General features: G+C 34.0%; 1 pseudogene; it reads left to right on the forward strand.

The window, feature by feature from the left end:
- Positions 1-1162: 1162 nt before the first annotated feature.
- On the forward strand, positions 1163-2977 carry LOC148293925 (uncharacterized; annotated as a pseudogene).
- Positions 2978-20134: the final 17157 nt, after the last annotated feature.

Consider the following 20134-nt stretch of genomic DNA (forward strand, 5'->3'; position numbering starts at 1 on the left):
TGCACCCAGCAACAACTGGAATCATGCACCCAGTAGCAAGTCTACATGAACATCAAAGGCAGCTATTCCTATACTGGAATCATGCACCCAGTAGCATATTCACATATCCATACACCAGATTTACAACAACCCAACTTGCAGGGATTCGATATTATACCTACTCCCAACTTAAAGATTGACTTGCAGGCTGACATCCGCCAATCTCCACGTAGTATTTCCAAGGTTGATGCAAATCTAAACTTGAAGCAGATGAAAAACAGATGTAGATCTGCTCAGATTGGCAAGTTTGGGGGTTGTCCGCCCATAGATGCACCTACATTCACGGAGCTCCGAGTGCCCTCACACTGATGGAAACAAATGCATATGTTAGATCTCTGAAACAAAAAACAAAGAATATTAACATACGTGAAGGAGGGATCTACCGTTTTCCATGGGTATGGGGTGCAAAACGACATGGAGTGTAGCGTTTCGAGAGCATTGAGAAGCTGCTGTGCGCTGGAAGTTGAAAGCCAACAGCGATCTGCTGCGAGATTGCCATAAGCAATTCGCCAGAGAGAGCCAAATAGATCGTGGGCGCAGGTGAGAGAGGGAAGGGTTTGAGTTTTGAGCAAACCACAAGAGAGCGACTTTGGTTTCTTTTTGCACTGCAAAGAGAGAAAGTTGAGATGAAGGCGCTGCTGGAAATGGATGGTTTTGAAATGCCCAAAGCAACGATGCTTTTCAACGCCAACAGAGGTCTACCTAGGCTAAAATAGAGAACAAGCTTTTGGGTTTTAGAAAGAAATCACGAAGAACCACTAACAGGTGGCATGTTGATGAGATGCCCCATCATATGCCAACGTTTTGGGGGTAGTAGTGCAGATCCAGCTCAGAAACATAATTTTGAGTAATTATGCATCATTTACAACACACAATATTGTGCAAGTCATATATTCTGCAGAGGATAGTGTTTATACCTCTGTGGGATGGCTGGCTTTGAATTTTTGCAGAGACCAGTGCGTGGTGTAGATCTGCTCCGATTTGCAAGTTTGGGGGTAGTCCTCACACAGATACACATATATGCACGAGTTAGACTTTGCTCAAACCATCAATTCTGAAATGAAAATTACAATATTTGAGGAAAATTCTACCTTTAGCCTCTCAGATTTCCGCTACTTCCACCATGGATCAGTTCCTCAAGAGCAAGGATGAAGGAGTTGTTCGTGTTTTGAAGGAGCTGGAGGAGCTGTTCAGGTTGCCATCGTGGACGCTGGTGTGAAGGAGCTGTTCGTGTAAAGGAAATGTATGAGTTTTGAGAAAAATACAGACAGAGATGGGAGTGGACAAAGGAAAGCCGTGTGGTGTGGCTCTAGGCTCGCGGCTAGAAAAGGATCCAATGCTCCGGTTGTTCAACGACAGAGAGGCTAATGGAGGCTACTTTGAAATTGTCCCACAGGTGCAGCCCATCCAATAGCTGGCGTCCATTCAATTTGGGTTGGGAATCCAACGGATGGCATCCATTCAATTCCATTCAACAGTGATTAACAACATTGTGCAAGTCATAAAATAAAATAACAAGATACAACAAAGAGGACATTATTTTCAACAATTCATGCACGTGGGTTGGCATCCATTCAATATCCGGGTGTGTTCTTTTCTATCTTTGATTACTTTAATTTTTCATTAGGTCTTGCCTTTCATTTTTCCTTCTTTTCTTATTTTCAATTTCTCTTACCCTTCGTTTGGATGAGGGAAAATAACTCGGAATTTAACTAAAAGTCGGGAATTTAAGAGGACAAATTGACAATTCCCTTGTTTGGCAACTTAAGCGCGGAATTTATTAAATGACGCGCGGAAAAAATCGTGGAAATTGAGGCATCAAATTCCCGAGTTTAATTTCCACCAAAATAGGCGTCATTTCACAATTTCCATCACGCGGGAATTCATATTTTCCAGTGTGCCAAAACTTACATTAAAAAAAACCCGCCAAACTTTTCATTAAAAAAAAAAAAAAGTACACGTCTCTCTGGATCAAATTTGAAGGTTAGTCTTCAAGCCTTTCTCTCCTTCAATTTATGTTTTTCTATTTCAGGGTTACCATGGGTGTTTCTGACTAAATTTATGAATATGTGTTGAATGGGTTTTGTGATCTTTGCAGCACTATGGCTGGATTTTGGGAAGTTTTAACAAAATATTCTATGCTCATGGATATTGGTGTGTCATTTGTGTTTATGGTACAACTCTGTAGTTGTGTGCTAGCTTTATCGCTTTGTGTTATCACCTTGTTCAAGTTTTACCCTTCGTTTCCTTAATCTGAAGAAAAAGCCTATGTTGCTGAAAAGCTTTTTATATACTCTGTAAGGAGACGAAAAGCTTTGTTGATTGTTATATGCTGCTGAAAATCGATTTTGGTCTTCTCCCATTCTTATATGACTTTGATTATTTGTTTGGTAGTCTCATGACGATGCTATAGGTTTTCGATTTAAAGTTATAGAAAATTGGGATGATATAGTAGATTTGTGTGGCAAAGATAGAGCCACTGGAGAGGGCCCTGAAATAGGATGCAACTGAGGTTATGACTCCTACTAATGAAGTTGATCATGTTGATTTGAATGGTGATACACAAGATTTAGAAGATATTCATGTTATTGATGATATTTCACCAACCTCAACAAATGGTCACAAGAGAAGAAATAGTGCATCAAATTCTTCTGATATTCTTCCTACTTATAAAAGAGGTGTTGTCAAAGATGTTATTGCTGATTCGATTGCTAGAATGGCTTTCTCATTTGAAGAGTTTATCCGTGCTGATACTAAGAGCCTTGATCCAGCAGAGGTATATGTTGAAGTACAAGCAGTACCTGGTCTTAGTGAAAATGAACAACTCAAAGCATGTGCTTGGCTGATTGAAAATGACAAACAATTTCAGATGCTGAAGGCACTCCCAATTAAGGAAAAAAAGAGTATGTTGTTGATGTTTATTGCACGTGGGAAGTGATTTGGTTTGATAATATGCTCTGTTTGTTTAAGTTGAGTTATTTAGTTCATCAAAAGATATGTTATTTTATACTTCGAGAAATACCTTCTATGTTGTTTATCAGTTTTTATGTTCTTTCGAAATATTTAATTTCTGTCATTTACAATTTAAATGAGCTATCCAAACATTGAAATTTTCAATTTCTGTCAATTACAAAATTCGACATACATAAATCCAAACACTGAAATCTTCAATTGCCAGAAATTGAAATGACGGAAATCTAAATTCCGTCATTTTAGAATTCTATGTAATTTGTAATTCCTTCATCCAAACGGAGCATTAGGTTCTTATTTTATTTGTGCTAGCATTTTATTTTGCTGTTTTATTTTCAGCCTTACTATTTTTATTAACTTCTTTATTTTCTTTTCCACACCTTGAGGACAATGTGTGATTTAAGTTTGGGGGTGGGAAAGTAAATTTTAGATTTTTAATTTTTTAAGTCTTGTTTAAAATTTTCATTTTCCAGTTAATATCCATAGATTATTTTAAACGTTAGACCAAATGGACGTTGTGAAGATCAATCCCACAATAGCGTCTTTTCTATTTATTGTTGCTTAGACACTAATTCATGAATTATACTTTGAAATTTGCACATCACACCAACATGGTTTGTGGGGAGTGAGATTGAAATACTTACTTTTTGTCTAAGTGTGTTTTAATTTTTGTTATATATAAAATAAAGTTAGTATGTGTTATCAAGTAATAATTGTCTCACCCAAGGCTTTGCCTAGTAACCGGGCCAGTCCTGCCTAATAAGCAGTGATTCTCGAGTCAAATGGTAGAGTTTTGGCATGGGGCAGAGTGGTTAGTTGGTTTCGTAGCCTTTTCAGCTCGAGTTAATAAGTCCTTCGAGGTGTTCTACACTTAGTGCCCTAAAGCCCTAGTGGTTTGGGAGACATTGACCTAACACTCGCTACACGGGTTGGATCGAAAGCTTAAGGGAACCGACATTGCACGACCACTGCTGTTACTGGAAAAAATAAAAAATAAAAATAAAAATAAAAAGAGATAAAAAGAAAAAGAAAAGAGAGATTGATTCTATAAATATGTGAAGTATGAATAAAAGGGATGAGAGGTAAGGATTTTAGTCGAGTCTCCTTAACTATGATGGTTCACTTTACACCGAAGGAAATTTGTAAATTCTTTTCTAATTGATTCTAAGTAGCTTAGACTTTGTGGTGGGATTAGTTGGATCTACTGAAAAGATGTTCTAGTTTTTAAAATTTGCTATGGATTGCGACTTGAAGGTGGAAGTTTTGACTTGGTTAAGTGTTAGTTAGGTGTCCAGTTTGTTAAGTCTTTATTTTTGTTTGAGTCTTGTTTTGCTTGAGGACAAGCAAAAAGCTAAGTTTGGGGGTATTTTGATGGGTATATTTTATATTATATATTTAACCCTAATCTTGGTATATTTTGGAAGAATTTTGATACTTTGAATTATATTTCCAATATAGGAATTTCGACTTCCTCTGGAGCAAAGCATAATCAAATGGACGAATTTTGGAGTAATTCCAGTTGGAGGACGTTCGTGAGTCACTTAGCTTGATCGTATCAAACTTTCAAACTTTTCTACCAAGCAGTTATTTTCTGGCAATAAAATAAAGGAGCAATGCGCGGTGCTGGAATAGTGACGTTTTGGGCTTTTATTGCATTTTTGGAGCCCAAGATGACCTCGGATGGGTTCGTGGCCTTCTGGAGAAGTGTTCAGAACGTTTTTATCTTTAAAACAAGCTATCTTGGGCCAGATTTGAAGGAGATTTGAGGCCAAAATGTGGCTGGGCATATTATGGACAGATTCTCCTAGTCCAATTTGGATTTTAGGTCATGTCATTATTTTATTTTATTTAGTTTCCTTGTGAGGATAGAAAAGCTGGTTGTGGGCAGCTCGTTTGTGGGAATATTTAAGTTCTGTTTCAGAGAATTTTTAGGATCTCTCTTTTGGCTTTTGGAACGCGACTTTTGCTAGGATTTTTGAAGAACTTCTACTTCAAGGTGTTTTTATTCTTATTCATGGGAATGATATTTTCTTGGGTTTTAGTTATGATTATGCATAACTCACTCTCTTTGCTAGGGTGAAGCCTTGAATCTTAGCATGAATATGTGATTTTTATTTAATTGCTTATGATTGATTGCATGCATACTTTGAATTGTTAATCACTATTTTAAACTATCTAATTGTCTTAATGCTTGATCACCATTAGGATCTTTAGAAAAGTAATTGGATGCAATTTTGGTCGGAAGGTTCCCTGGAATTGATGCTGGCTTCTTGTGGTTAATAATTGTAATTTCACTTAAGATGAACACCACGTCTTAAGGGTTGCATGGTTTTTCAAAGGGTTTTCACAAAACTTAATGAGTCTTTCATGTTCATATTTGATCCGAACGTCCGGACGGGTTGCATGTTAGATATATGTTCTGTGTTGGAGGTTCCAAGTAGAATATAAATTAGGAAAACCTAACTTTCAAAGTGACATGTGCAGATCATAAGTAATTGGTAAAAATTCATAGGATTGCTAGGTGATGGTGGAACCCTAATGCTTTTATTAATTGGTTTTTAAAACTTGTTTTTCTTCAACTTACCAACCTTTCAATTTCTTTTATTGTTAATTTAATCTTTTCTAATTCATAAATTTCAACTCTTGATAAAATCTATCTTAATTATTAACTAAGAATTGGTTTAATTACAAATTAGTCAAACAATCTTTGGGGACAACGACCTTGCATGAGCATTTATACTACAACTACCTTGTATTCTTGCAAGTATTTGCAATGATTTTAACCCTCTTTGCGCAGGTACTAAAAATCCTATCATGCAACACAATTAAAATTGAACAATGGTAAATCAGATAAATTTACTGGATTCTGTTATGCATAAAGGTTAATTAATCTTGAAACATATGTTTAGTATTCTTTACTCTTGTGGATTCGGGTCGGGATCGCTCTGGCCTACTGGGTTTTTTTTTTCATTTTTCCTGTGTGACCAAGGTTTCAAATGGCTTGGCACGGGTCGAGCCAGGCCTTTTTTTCTTTTCCTTTTAAGTTTTTTCTAACTTTTTGTTACAAAATTTTATACAACATAGAAAAAGTTTACTTAATTCATAACGTGTGCAAAAAGAAATTGTATGTATCACAAAATTTAGGCTTGAAGATTTGTCTTTTTACTCTCAAACATTAACACCACGGACGACATGATTTGTCTAGATTTTGGGAATATGTTTATGCAATTAAGGGCTAAATGAGATCCACCACTTCTCTATTCTTATTCCAAAGATTTCATTCGAATCAAATAAGGCTCAATTATTCTCATGAGCATAAGGCAATATTCCTCTAGCCATTCACAATCTCTAGCAGCAGTACCGCAAAGCTGTAGACTGCCTTTATAGAAATTAGATATTTCATTGCATATTTATAGGACATATAACTACTACATCATGGATATTGTAGATTAATAAACTTTGAAATGATATAAATATGTTATATTAGTGTCAACAAGTCATGCTTACTATGTGCCAACAACTCGGGTTGTATATGCTTCATTTTAACTCCCACTGGATATTATTGCCATACCAAATTCTTAAATTTGGGGAATCATATCTCCAACTAACAAAATGTTGCTAGATTATAGGTCTCGAGGAATTTTTCTATGCCTATGATCTCGATTGAGATAAAGGACCCATCTTGCAATCTGTTCAATAATCTCGAAGTGTTTCCTCCAATCTATTAGTGTTTGCTTGGATGGATCGACAAGGTAGAAATTGAAACTTTTGTTTGGCATGTATTCATACATCAACATCTTTTCTTCTCTTTGAATGCAGTAGCCCAATAGTCTAACAAGATTCTTGCGCTGTAACTTAGCAATCAGACTAATCTCATTCTTAAACTCCTCTAAGCCTCGGTGAGTCCTTCTCGAATGTCTTTTTACATCTACTTCTTGTAACCCTAGAAGGTTACTCTTGTGGACAGTAGTACCATACCCCCTTCCCAAGCTTGTTTTCTTCAGAAAAATTGTTTGTAGCAGATGCAACACAATTGAAATTGAACAATGGTAAATCGGATAAATTTACTTGATTCTGTTATGCAAAAATGTTAATTAATCTTGAAACATATGTTTAGAATTCTTTACTCATGTGGGTTCGGGTTGGCATCGATCGAGCCTACCGAGTTTTTTTTCATTTTTCTGGCTTGACTAAGGTTTCAAATGGCTTGGCTCGGGCCAGGCTGAGCCTTTTTTTCTTTTCCTTCTAAGTCTTTTCTAAATTTTTGTTACAAAATTTTAGACAACATTGAAAAAATTTACTTAATTCATAACATGTACGAAACGAAATTGTATGTACCACAAAATTTAGGGTTGAAGATTTGCAGTTTCACTCTCAAACATTAACACCAGGGATAACATGGTTGGTCTAAATTTTGGGAATATGTTTATGCAATAGAAGGATTATTGAGGTCCACTTTTCTATTCCTATTCCAAAGATTTCGTGCGAATCAAATGAGGCCCAAGTATTCTCATGAGCGTAAGCAAGTGTTCCTCCGGCCACTCACAATTTCTAGCAGCAGTACCCCAAAGCTATAAACTGCCTTTATAGAAAATAGACCTTTCATTGCATATTTATGGGACATATAACTACTACATCATGAATATTGTAGATTATGAAATGATATAAACATGTTATATTAGAGTCAACAATTCATGCTTACTATATGCCAACAACTCGAGGGGTATATATTTCATTTTGGTTTCCACCGAATATTATTGCCATACAAAAATCTGAAATTTGGGGAATCATATCTCCATCTAGCTAAATATTGCTAGCTTTTAGGTCTCAATGAATTTTTCAAAGTCTAGAATTTCGATTGAGATAAATGACCCCTCTCGCCATCCCCTCAATAATCTCTAAGTATTTCCTCCAATCTATTAATGCTTGCTTAGATGGATCGACAAGATAGAAATTGACATTTTTGTTTGGCATGTATTCATAAAGCAACATCTTTACTTTTCCTTGAATGCAGTAGCCCAATAGTCTAACAAGATTCATGTGTTGTAACTTAGCAATCAGACTAATCTCATTATTAAACTCCTCCAAGCCTTGGTCAATCCTTCTTGAAAGTCTTTTTACAGCTACTTCTTGTAACTCTAGAAGGTTATCCTTGTGGATAGTACCATACCCCTCTTCCCAAGCTTATTTTCTTCAAGAAACTTATTTGTAACAGATGCAACACAATTGAAATTGAACAATGGTAAATTGAAGAAATTTACTTGATTCCGTTCTGCAAAAAGGTTAACTGATCTTGAAACATATGTTGAAAATTCTTTACTTTTGTGGGTTCGGGTCAGGATCGGTCAGGGCCCATACGGCTTTTTTCATTTTTTCGGCTCAACCAAGGTTTCAAAGGGCTTGGCCCGGGTCAGGCTGAACTTTTTTTTTTCCAAGTCTTTTGTAACTTTTTATTACAAAGCTTTAAACCATATTGAAAAATTTTACTTAATTCATGACATGTGTAAACGAAGTTGTATATACCACACAATTTGAGCTTGAAGATTTGCATTTTCACTCCCCAGCATTAACACAATGGATGACATGGTTGGTCAAGAAATTGAAGAGTCTTGCACACACAATACCCTACTTGTTTGCATCGCAATAATTCCGCTACATGTGTGCATCGCATTAACACCACAGATGGTTGGTCTATATTTTGGGAACATTTTTCTGCAATTGAAGGATTAATGAGGTCCACTTCTCTATTCTCATTCCAAAGATTTCATTCAAATCCAATGAGGCTCAAGTGTTTTGATGAGCTTAAGCTAGTATTCCTCCGACCACTCGCAATCTTTAGCAACTCTACTGCAAAGTTGCAGACTGCCTTTATAGAAAATAGACATTCCATTGCATATATAGGTGACATATAACTATTTCATCATGGATATTGTAGATTAATCAACTTTGAAATCATATAAATAGGTTATATTAGTCTCAAAAAATATGCTTACTATGTGCTAACAGCTTGGATTGTATATGCTTCATTTTGGTTTCCGCCGAATATTATTGCCATACAAAATTCTGAAATTTAGGGAATCATATCTCCATCTAGCTAAATATTGCTAGCTTTAAGTCTCAATGAATTTTTCAATGTCTAGAATCTCGATTGAGATAAAGGACCCCTCTTGCTATCCCTTCAATAATCTTGAAGTGTTTCATCCAATCTATTAATGCTTGCTTGGATGGATCGACAAAATAGAAATTGAAACTTTTGTTTGGCATGTATTCATAAAGCAACATCTTTTCTTCTCCTTTAATGCAGTAGCTCAATAGTCTAACAAGATTCATGCATTATAACTTAGCAATCAAACTAATCTCATTCTTAAACTCCTCCAAGCTTCGGTCAATCCTTCTCGAAAGTCTTTTTACAGCTACTTATTGTAACCCTAGAAGGTTACCCTTGTGGATAGTACCATACCCTTCTTCCCAAGTTTGTTTTCTTCAGAAAACTTGTTTGTAACAGATATAACACAATGAAATTGAACAATAGTAAATTGGAGAAATTTACTTGACTCTATTCTGCTGAAAGGTTAACTTATCTTAAAACATATGTTAAGCATTCTTTACTCTTATGGGTTCGGATCGGGATCGATCAGGGCTTATCGGGCTTTTTTCATTTTTCTAGCCCGACTAAGGTTTCAAAGGGCTTGGCCTAGCCCTGGCTGAGCCTTTTTTTTCTTTTTTTTCCAAGTCTTTTGTAACTTTTTGTTACAAATTTTTAGACAACATTGAAAAATTTTACTTAATTCATGACATGTGTAGAATGAAATTGTATGTATCACAAAATTTGGGCTTGAAGATTTGCATTCTCACTCTCCATCATTAACACCACGGATGACATGGTTGGTCAAGAAATTGCAAAGTCTTGCACACACAATACTCTACTTGTATGCATCGCAATAATTCCGCTACATGTGTGCATTACATTAACACCATGGACGGCATAGTTGGTCTCGATTTTAGGAACATGTTTTTGCAATGGAAGGATCAATGACGTCCACTTCTCTATTCTCATTCCAAAGATATCATGCAAATCCAATAAGGCTCAAGTGTTCTGATGAGCGTAAGCTAGTATTCCTCAAGCCACTCACAATCTCTAGTAGCAATACCCCAAATTTGGAGATTGCGTTTCTAGAAAATAGACATTCCATCGCATATTTAGGTGACATATAACTATTGCATCATGGATATTATGAAAATTAGATTAATAAACTTTGAAATGATATAAATAAGTTATATTAATATTAACAAGTCATGTTTATTATGTGCCAACAACTCGGGTTGTATATGCTTCATTTTGGTTCTCGCCGAATATTATTGCCACACCAAATTCTGAAATTTGGGGAATCATATCTCCATCTAGCTAACTATTGCTAGCTTTTAGGTCTTGAGGAATTTTTCATAGTCTAGAATTTCGATTGAGATAAAGGTATATACTTGCAATGATAATAAATTTTTTGAATAACACAACAAGTGTTTGTACAATAAGGTCCAAACTGAATGAGATGGATCACCTTTGTAATATTAAAAGTTGCATGAAAAAAGAAATCTTGTGTTCGCCACTTATATAATCCATCAAATTGGCCCGTTGATTGGTGTTTTGACTGTTTCCCCTTGTCTTCAAGCCGTTCACTGCTACCCTCCATTCTGATTCTTAGGCCCTATAGAGTGAAGTATGTCACCCTTACATCCAATACCAAAATGGGCCACAAGTCCAAACAAATCAAATTACAAATTAATCTAGCCCTAAAAATTGTAGTTAAATTCTACATGAACCGATACATTTGATATGTGCACCCAATTATTCTATGTGTATTTGATATGTACTTGGGGTTAGTTCAAATGTAAGGATGGCAAAATGGGATAAGACTACTAGATTAAGAGCTTAGCACCCTCTTATTATTATTATTATTATTATTATTATTATTATTATTATTATTATAATTATTATTATATTAAAAAAATATTGTACTCACTACATCCAATTGTATTTCAAAATGCGTCAAAACTACCCTTAAAAAGCTATATTGGCTACTTCGTTAAAACATGAAAACTAAACTTTCTTTTCGGGATTGAGTGGTGGCAGACACAACTCTCGTCATGGCTGCCACCATGGGAGAAGGGATCTACGGACTAGAGGCATATGCCCCCGCTCAACTTCTTTTTTAGTCAAACAATGTCTTAATGAATTTATAAACATTAGGGCATTCTCCAATAAGTATTTAAGTTAAGGATTGGTTACATACTTCTAATCTCGATTGTTGAATTGCATCTAAGAGACTACCAAAACATTTAATGAAAGCAATCCAAGGGCCAAGATTAGAAGTATGTAACCAATCCCTAACATAAAAAATTTATTGAAGAATCTTTCTACAAATATTTACTCAAATTTTTAAGTACCCCCTTCATTTCTTTATGTTTTCCTTCTCTCTGTTTGTCACTGTTATGTCTACCTCTTTCAAATCCGTTAGTCTAAATCAATGGCGGAGTCATAAATTTTTTAGGGAAAGGGTAATATTTAAAAGACTAAAAGCTATAAAATAAAATAAAAAATTAGACAAACAAATACCCTTGGGAGCACACACCCCCCATTGGTGATGACACAAATTTTTTTGGCAACATTGATATGACAAGATTTGTTTCTTCTTTTGTTTTTGCCAAGATCTAATATATTGTTGGCAAATAATTCAGATGCATACAAAGTTCCATCCGTTACGCAAACTGATTTAACCCATTGATGGTATGGGCTCACCTTCCGTTGTAACTTGGTACCAATAGAAGTCGAAGCAATATTAGAGAAATTGAAATTTGCTAGAAAAAGTTTGACTTGAAAGTCTTGAATAGCCTTTCAGGACCATGATTGGATCCTAGAAAACTAAGATTAAAAAGTAAACAGTATAAATCTGATGTTGATTTCATATTCCCAACATATATGCATCTCAAACATCTTTCGAATCAGTATGGAGGTTCTCAAAACTTGAAAGAAGGTAAACATAACTCTATTTGAAGGAAAACACTTCTCCCAAACTACACAACAATTTAATAAAATCTATTGAATAAATATAAAAGAAATAGTAAGAAGAGATAATCATACACCACAAAAGAGGAAATATATAAATAATTTTTATAAAAAAAAAAAAAAAGAGAAGATGAAGACAGAAGAAGATAGAAGAAGCAAGAAGAAGCATATCGGAATGAGTATGAGAGAGAATGAAGAGAATAACATGTGAAGAAGATAGCATACAAGAACCCTAGGAGAAGAAGATGAAAAGAGCGTATGATTTTTCATGTAGAAAAAGTGTTTTCTTTTTCCCTAGCCTTATAATTAAGCATGTATTATCTAAACTGAGATGTGTGGGTTGTATTAGTTAGTCAGGTAAGGAGTGTATTAAAAGTCCAACCCGTTTAATACAGTCAGGTAATTAAATAATACAAGTTGACACCAAACAATTGACATGGATTGTTTACTCATATCCAGAGTCTAATACGGTGTACCAAATATACTCTCATATTATTAATGAAATTAGAGCATCCACAATCATGCTCTCTAATTTTTAGTTAAATTTTAGCTAAAAACATATCAAAGTTATTTTAGGAGCTCTCTAAAAAATTTAAACTCCAATCATACTCTCTAGTTTAGGAAGTCATAAATGCTATAACTCTTTTTTAATTAGTCTATCTCTATTAAAAAAATAATATAAAAAATAGGTAGCATTTATTAAAGGTTTGAAATACTCATTAAATAAAGCAGAATTAAATTATAGGGAGCCACTATGAGTCCTTTCTCTCTCCTCAAATTTAGGAGCTCCTAGAGGTCTACCTATTTTAGGATGTGGATAGGGAGCATGGTTGAGGTTGTATTTTTCCAATTCATCTCTAAAATTTGTCTAAAGAGGTAATTTAGGGAGTCCATTGTGAATGCTCTTAGGGATTTGTACCTAGTAACGAAGACTTTCAACCCGAAGAATAATAGCTTTCATTATCGAAGGAGAGAGAGGGCCCTATCCAATTGAGTTTGACAATGTGACACCTTAAAAATTGAACGGCAGGAAAACGTTTTAAAACACATCACTTGCACTGTTGCACATATATATCTCTCATAGAATTCTTTAAAAATCAAAAATAAAATCAAAAAAGTAGAAATTGAAACCCTACAATGGATGGCCGCATGTGTAGACAGGATGAAGATGAGCAAATAGGAATTGGATTTAGGAGATAGCACATAGTAATTGGCAATACCCCATAGTCAAGATTCTCATGCTCCTTTGTCTCATTGTGGTTTTTATCTCATCTTTCCCACACATATCACATATCAGATTTCATATGCATTGGCTTTCGGTCGTATCAACCTCAAATAATGGTGTGGGGTTTTGGTGGAGCACTTCAAATCCCCACCCACAAGACCTGCTTGTCCCATTTCAACTCATGCATATGGTAAACTGTGCACCAAGCTCAATCAACATGTTTACTTTTTTTTCTTTTTCTTTTTCTTTTTCAATTTTACCTTATTTTTTTCGGCTTTTGCATGAATGAAATTTGGACTTTGGGAACTTTGTGGGTCATTGCCACTAACTTTGAGAACCCTTTAAAAAAAAAATATATATATATATATATATATAAGTTTTTCCAAGTTCCTCTAAGTCAAGCAGATCGGCTTAAGTTCTTAATATATTAGTTTTTGGTTGATTATTGGGTGGACAGCTGATTCCATGGAGGACTAGGATTTTTTTTAGGTAGAAGATATGCACTTGTAGAAATTCAACTACTTGTACGCCTATCACAATAGTTGGTGTTTTTTCAAATGATTAGCTTAGCAGAAGTTTGGCGACTGGAATTGGATTTGATTATGAGGTAGAATTGAATTGCATTGGATTAGAAATGATAACCCTAATCCGATGATGTGTTGAGTACTACATATGATTAAGGGGCTGAATTAATTGAAATGTTCTATTACATGATTTGGGTATGATTCATACGTAATCCAATCCATGTTGTTTTTAGGACACTAAACATTTGACTTAGAATTATGAATTCTATCCAACTCACTAAATGGAAGTATAAAATGTAACTCAAGTGATTAAAAACATTATTTATATTATCAGATGTCTAAATTTAATTTTCTACCCTCCAAATATGATGGGAAAAAATCTAATTATATATTGCACCACAACATACTAAATTATATCTTTTATTTTTCAGTTTTGTTCCATGTTGGTGGGTCTTTGGATGTGTGGACTAGGGCCGACTTTGATAAGGTTCGGGGTTTACCCACGCACAAGGCTCGCAAAAATTAGAGGGCCCCTTTTTTGTTTGTTTTCTCAGCAGAGAGGACCCTTAAATTTTATTTTATTTTATTTGGATCAAAACCCCCTTAATTTTTATTTTTTATTTTTAAAGTTGTTTCCTAATTTTTTTCAAAATAAAGATTTTTCCTTTAATTTAGTCTAATTGAAAAGCCAAAAAAGGTTTCTTTATTACAAATGATTTTTCCTTAAATTTAGTCTAAATGAAAAGCCAAAAAAGGTTTCTTTATTACAAATGCTAACATCTAATTCCTCTTTCACTTTCCCTCTCACAACTTAAATATCTTTTTTTTTTTGTCAAATGAATTAACATGGCATTATCATAGAGAGTTACATAAAAGCTCAATACAAAAGGCAGAAAAAAAAAAACATGTTTGGTATCCTACTAAAAAAAAACAAATTCAAAAACTATGATTCTTTTAAAAACATGAGTTTTTAAATAGTGCGTTTAAGATCTAAAAACTTGTTTGGTATTGAACTTCAAACTATTTTTAAGGTTAAAAAAAATTTGAAATTAACAAAAGAAAATGAGAGAGAGAGAGAGAGAGAGGGTAAAAAAAACCTCATTTTTTGGTTTTTAATGATGAGGGTGTTTTTGAGTTTTTAAAAATGGGCCTACCAAATGAGCTTTTGTAGCTTTAGACTTAAAATCTATTTTTGAGTTTATAAAATTGGATCCAACTAGGATATCAAACATGCCCGAAATAACTATCTCTTTTCTACTTGCTAAACTAATAGCTACTATGACCATAGAAAATTGAAATCACATTATATTTACACTTTGGACGCTTTCTATTGCGGATTGAAAGTGTGCGGATTCATTATAAACCCACATATCATAACAAAATCAACAAAAAAATACCCATAAATCAGAAAAGAAAAATCTCACAAATAGCTAAACTCAAGTATATGTTCAACAAATCCATATATCACTTTCGAGAACAAACCCATGTAAGATATGAAGTATTGTCAAGATTTAATTATTATTTAAAATTTAATCTATAAATCATTTAACGGTTCAAATTAAAAGACAATAATGAATCTACACTATTTTATTCCTCAATGAAAAAGCTCCCTTTTACTTTTAGCTATTTCCGCTAAATTGAACTAGAGCTCATCCACACTCATTTTTAGTTTTAAAAACGTTCATATATGTTTTATTTTGTTGCTAATCTTCATAATAGTTCTTGACACATAGGCTTGCTCATTATTACTTATAATTGTGTTCCTTTGAAAATAAAATTTTCAAACTTTTATAGTGACTGATTGAGTAAATCATACTCTTGTATGAAAAATAGACCAGTGGCTACATCTCATTGCCCAGAGTAAACAAATATTAGGTCTCAGTCAAAAAAATGATATTTTAACATCCGAGGACACATTCTCTTATGCCTTCCATGAGAATCTTTTTTTACCCATTTCCCCACAAAAATTACTATATACCTACTCTTGAGATGAAATTTTAAATAAAAAAAAGTAGACCAACACACAAAAAGGAACACACTCTCATGTGTCTGCAACTAGTGCTCCATCTTTTCATGCCTCAACAAATTTATTATTGTTCCGAAGAAGAAAAAAATATACAAAGGGTGACAGAGTAGTCACCAGTAGTTCAATTAAAATATCCAGTTACTTGCCTTTTTTTGTGTGTACATGTTGCTTTTTGATTAAACCACATTATCACCGTCGGATTAAAATCCAACAGTTAATATTCTAATCCGATTCAAGTGTTGATAATATATTTTACTTTTCGAAAATTAATACCTCTTGAACAAGTTGGTGAAGATTGATCGCCGGAATATAATACGGAGTTTGCAACTCAAGTGATTAAAAATATTTATCCATACACTAGAGGTTCTAGATTCGATTCCTTCCTTTTCAGTATCACTTGTATGAAAAATCCAATGACCGAAAAAGCCTCGTTAAAACGTATATATTTGACCCGAATATATGTAGCTACTGACCAAAAGACCTACCCACCATGTGAAGTATTGATATTAAATTAGGGCTTAATAATGAAGATCAGTTAAAGAATAGAAGCATCACACAACACAAGCTTCACAAACACCTAAAAATATTTTTCAATATGTTTTATATTTATAAAACAAAGATGGTATTCTGGAAGTTGAATAAAAAAAGGGGTTTGGTACAGTGACTGGCATGTCAGCCCGCCAGAGTCACAGAACAACGAATAATAAAATTTTATTCTTTATAGCACACTGAAGAAAATCGGGATACAAAACGTTAAGCTAACTTTTCTTTTTTACAAGTTTATCAAGGGCTCTTAACTTATCATTGTTATGTTGACGGCCTTGAATTTTCTAAAAGGTGGACTGTGTTTTACTAGCTATGTTTCCTAATATATGAATAATTTTATTTTGTCAAATATTTTGTTAACAAGACTCTTCAACATATATCACTACAAATTTCATTTCAACGATCCGAACTGTCTATTTTTTAGGTTTTCATTTCATAGATTATTCTTACAAAAAGTTAGGTGAATTGAAAACTATTAAGACATCTAGTTGTGACCATTATTAAAAAAAAGTACACAGTGCTCCAAGAAAGTGCTAAAATGACAATTATTAATTAAGTGGTCAAATGATTTCGGATTCAAGTATTTTTTACAAAGATGATCTTTAAAAGAAATACCTAAAAGATAGACGGTTCGAATCACTAAAATACAATATTAAAGGACTCCACAAAGGTATTCCTCACATAAGTATTTGAGGCATCTTACCATGACCATCATTACCACCAAACTCCACTACTGTTATCGTTACTAGTACTACCATTGCCGCTACCACCACCACCATCACCGCCACCATCAACCCCGCCCACACCACATCTAATACCGTATTATACAACTACCCGGCTTACACGTATTATACAACTAAATGTTAGGCTATAGGTGCATCATTTACGCACTTGATTGTTGTTAGCTAGCATGCATAGATGCCCATGCCCATCCACTTAGAGAGGTTTTGAAGGAATAAACCTGCAACCCCTACACAGCTGAACAGAATCGCTACCACAACAAGCCTAATATAAAAATGAAAAAGGCAAAAGTGGAATGAGCTTTTTGCCTTCAATCTTACTACAAGTTTTTTGAACCTCTCAAAGAAAAAGCGAAATGGTAAAGAGAAAGAATGAAAAAAAAATTACTGTAAATAAGCGTTTAAACATCCACTTTCCTTGGATGGGGTGTGGAATTTTTGGGCTCAACAAAGCACGTGACTGGAAATATAAATATCACGAAGGCTGGTACTAGACTAGTGGCATAGGATGGCTTGGTCATTTGAGGTAAGGAAATTCACCCATTAATCCCACCCATATAGTGGGGAAGAAGTTCAAGAATATAATGTTTGCTTTTGAGAATTTATTGTGAAAAAAGATTTTAAAGTATTAAACACTTAAGTTTCAATTTCTAAAAATCCATGCAATAATAGAAAAATACTAAAACACAAATGGGAGGGGTTTTCTTCTCACACAGACTACTAAGTTGTCATGGAAGTTCGAACGTGAGACTGTTAGTCTCAAAGTTAAGATCTTTTTCCACTTGACTAGACACTAATTTTAGATATACTAACTCTTTTTGGACACCAATTAATGTGACAGTGTTTCACTTACTATGAAAAAAATAAGGTTGAGAATGGACCCAAATAGAAAATAAATTAAACAATACCACATCAATGGCTTAGTGACTCTAACAAATTGTAAGTTTTAATGGATCTAGCCATTTAATTTGGGCAAAACGAAAAAACTTCGCAAACTCATCATTCATAAAGGGTTGTATGTTTACTAACTAGGAATTGGAGTGAGCATGAATCCGAGTAAAACATTTCTATTAATTAATTTGTTTACTAACTATTAAGAATCAGAATGAAAATAAAGCTTATTCTCATTAATTTGTTCACAAGGTCTCTAATAAAGATCTATTGTTATATTACATGCATTGGTATGTTTTGAGCATTAAAAAACTACATGGGAAAACTTGTGATTCTAACTAGTCTTTGTTTGTTTTAAGAATAGTTTTATGGACTCTTTAGGAGTCTCAATTAAATTTTTACTCCTTCAAGATTTGAGTATGCGGAAACAATTTTGAATATCAATTAACTAAAGTACACATTGTGCCTTTTAATTAATTTTTAATTCCTTCTATATCCTTTAAGAAATCGCTTTTGGCGATATACTTAAGGCGCGCATCTCATAACTTTTATAAAATAAGCGCTCAAGATCATTTTCCAGTGTCAACCAATGACTTATTTTTATGTCTTGGAAGATGATGACGACAAAACTTCTTAGTGAATCCTAATAATGTTGTAGAGACAAGATCAACCCTTTGTGCCATCACTGCAGTGGATGGCAATGTAACTGTGATTTTGGTAGAACGAAAGTCATCCATGATGACCAGCACAAATGTTTCACATGATGATGAGATTGAAATCATTGTGTTCATTTAATCAAGTATGGAACTCTCAAAGCTTCAGTACTGTTCCATTGAGTTTAACCATATTTCCTAAGCTGTGGGTTTTATTTTTTATTTTTTGTCAAAGTTAGGAGGGGAGGAGGAAATTCACGCACACAGATATTATGAGGGCTTGAATCCAAGACCACTTGTGAGCACACCAAAAGCTTGGGCCACTGTTATTTCTGAATGTTCAACAAAGAAAAGAAATAGAAATAGCTACTAACTCAAGTGATGTTGGGAGAAAGGAGGATCGAAACTAAGACCTAGGATGGAGACGTAAACCATTAAAAAAAGAGGAGGACCACCACCTCTTGAAATAAAAAGTGGCTCAATTGCAAATGGACACCTATTCAAATAATTAAATAAAAGTTTAAAATCTTGGATTTGGTCGGGTGTTACTTTTCAAGTTATTATTATCTATATATATAAAGCAAAAGGAAGAGAGTGAAACATTCAAAATACCAAAAAAATGCAATTGGTTAATGCAAACATTAAGAATTGAAATTATTAATTAAATGAGTATAATATGGTAAATTCGCACTTTTTCTTATTTAAAAAAAATAAAATTAAAAGAAAAATCGGATAATGGATCCTATTTTTATGGAAAATAACTACCCATTATCTTTTTTAATTCTAAAATAAAATTTAAATTTTTTTTAAAAAAGCCTCTCGGAAGCGCGAAAGCGCGTGCGAAGAGGCTAGTGATTTTTTATTGATATAACTTTCATTATTTGGACAAGTATTTTTTATTATATTATTTTTCATTTTCAATTGGCCACATCTTCATTTTTTCAATTGCATTATCCTTAATTCATGAGTCGATTTTGCAATAGAATTTTGTGTTAATGCAAATAGATTAAAAGTCAAAATATGAAAAAGAAAGCCAAAAAGTGGAGAAGAGTCAAATCTCCTCCATCATGGCCCTTTTCTCCGCTTTAATCATTAATCATGATTTTATGAATATTCTCGCAACACAAAAAAGAAAAAAAAAAGAAAGATATGGATATTTCTTCCTATTTTATTTTCTCACTTCAGCGAAAAAAAACACACACCACCAAAACAATCGCAGCCCTCCACGTGTTCTTCCACTCAAATCCAAAGCCATCGTCCCCATCTGCCACTCCTGTAATTTCACCCAAAAAGCAAGGGCAGTGTCAAATATGACGTAATCACGACAGCAACCCGCACTAACCTTATTTGTTCAGACCCAACAACAATTACATCCCAATCTGACTCAAACACGACAAAAAAAACACTCCCAAAAAAAAAAGAAAAAAAAAAAGAAATGCAGGGAAAGTTAACGTCACAG

The sequence above is a fragment of the Prunus avium genome, chromosome 6 (genome assembly GCF_965620075.1).
Source record: "Prunus avium chromosome 6, drPruAviu1.hap1.1, whole genome shotgun sequence".
NCBI classification, from domain to species: domain Eukaryota; kingdom Viridiplantae; phylum Streptophyta; class Magnoliopsida; order Rosales; family Rosaceae; genus Prunus; species Prunus avium.